Genomic DNA, 2,084 nt, shown 5'->3' on the forward strand with positions numbered 1-2,084 from the left:
TAACTCAAAACAGTCAACTTAAAATACTATGGACACCACCATTAAAATGAGAAACAAAACAAGAATGTCTACCATCGCTATCATTATTTAACATTATTCTAAACATTTCAGCCAACAAAACATGCAATAAAAATGAAATAAAACTATTACAAGAAACATTATCATTATTCACAGATAGATGATAGCAAAGTTTCCTAGAAAGCCCAGGAGAAATTACTTAAAAATACACTAGGATTAAGTGACTAGATACCAGGAAAATACCAATTTATGGACCGATAAGACTACAAGAAAATATTACCTCTCAAATCTCTCCAACCTGTCTCCATCACCACTGCCTGGGCCCTAGTTTCAGCCGCTATTATTGTTTGCCTGGATTACTGCATCAGGCTCCTAAATTATAGATTAATTGGCTTCCCTGTTCGGATATCACATAGTGTGGCCACAGTGAAGTTTCTAAAACTAAATCTGATCATGTCATTCCTTTGCTTAGAATCTTCTCATAGCTTTCCACGATATTTAAAATAAAATCCAGATTCCTTACCATGGCCTTATATATGCGGCTCTGTACAACCAGGCCTTATATAAATGCCATTCTTGACACTCTAGCCACACTGTCCTCCTTTTTGTTCCTCAAACACACAAAAGAGGCTTTGTGGTAACTATTCACTCTGCCTGGAATGGTCTTTCCTTGAATCTCACAAGGATGGCTCCTTCTAAAATGTCAATCACATATTATCTTAAATGTTACTTCTTCAAGAGATCTTTGATCATCCAAAGTCGTTACCCAGTCACTATCTCGTATCATCCTATTTAAATTTCCTCCACAGAATCTAAAATGCATGACCTGACACTTTTCCCTGTACATGTTTAGTATCTCCCCCAACTAATGTCACCTCCACAAGAGCAAGAACTTTGTCTGAATAACTGGTCATCTCCAACACTTAAGTGTCTAACACATAAAAATCACTTGAAACATTTAGGCTTTTCTTTTTTTTTTTGAGATAGGGCCTTGCTCTGTTGCACAGGCTAGAGTGCAGTAGCGTCATCATAGTTCACTCCAATCTCAAACTCCTGGGCTCAAGCAATCCTCTGCATTACCCTTCTGAGTAGCTGGGACTACAGGGGCATGCCACCATGCGTCGCTGATTTTTCTGGTTTTTGTAGAGACAGGGTATCTCTATGCTGCTCAGGCCAGTCTTGAACTCCTGACCTCAAGTGATCCTCCCACCTCAGCCTCCCAAAGCACTCACATTACAGGTGTGAGCCATCACACCCAGCCAACATTTGCATTTTAATTGTCTGCCATTCTCAACAGACTATAGGCTCCACAAAAGCAAGCCTATTTTATTTGTTGTTCTATCTCCAAGACTCTGGCACAGGGTACACATTCATATAGGATGGATGAATGAACGAACAAACAAATGAATGAATTCCTTCTTCCTTCTTTTTAATCCCTAAGTATTCTAAGATTGCGTCAACGTTTTTGGTGAGCCCAACACACTGTTGGCCTATATTGAGCTTGTAGCCAACTAACACTGTACTAAATAATTTTATATGAATTGTTATAAAATTAGATCTCCCTACTTCTACCCATTCCCCAAATTCTACACTCATGAGATTGACTTTTTAAGCTAAATGCAGAGCTTTAATGAAGTCTGATGGCCTTAGTGAAATTAACCTTTAAAATGTCTCTGTCAAAAAAAACACAAGAAAGCAACAGGTTAAGAAAAATTATATCTTTTAAATCCTAATCCATAAACTGTGTAATAAGTAGTGGGCAGAGAAGAGACCTTCCCTAAAAGTGATACTTAAAAAAAAATTTGAGGTACTAAAAAGTTTATCTTGTCAGTGTATAGAAAAATGACCATTCTATGCCAAAACTTAACAAAGCCACAAAGGATTGCCTCGTAAGGATTTAAGCTAAGATACTAGATGGCCATTTGATTACCCAAGAGTTACTCATTAAATATGACACAAAGTACATAGCTGCTAGTTTACAGGCACTCTAAGCATCTAATTACTTCAAACAAAAGGCTACATTTTAAATTTTTTATATTTTGTTTTTATTTAAGAGTTTACTCACA

Source organism: Propithecus coquereli, unplaced genomic scaffold (assembly GCF_000956105.1).
Source record: "Propithecus coquereli isolate 6110/MARCELLA unplaced genomic scaffold, Pcoq_1.0 Scaffold158, whole genome shotgun sequence".
Taxonomy (NCBI): domain Eukaryota; kingdom Metazoa; phylum Chordata; class Mammalia; order Primates; family Indriidae; genus Propithecus; species Propithecus coquereli.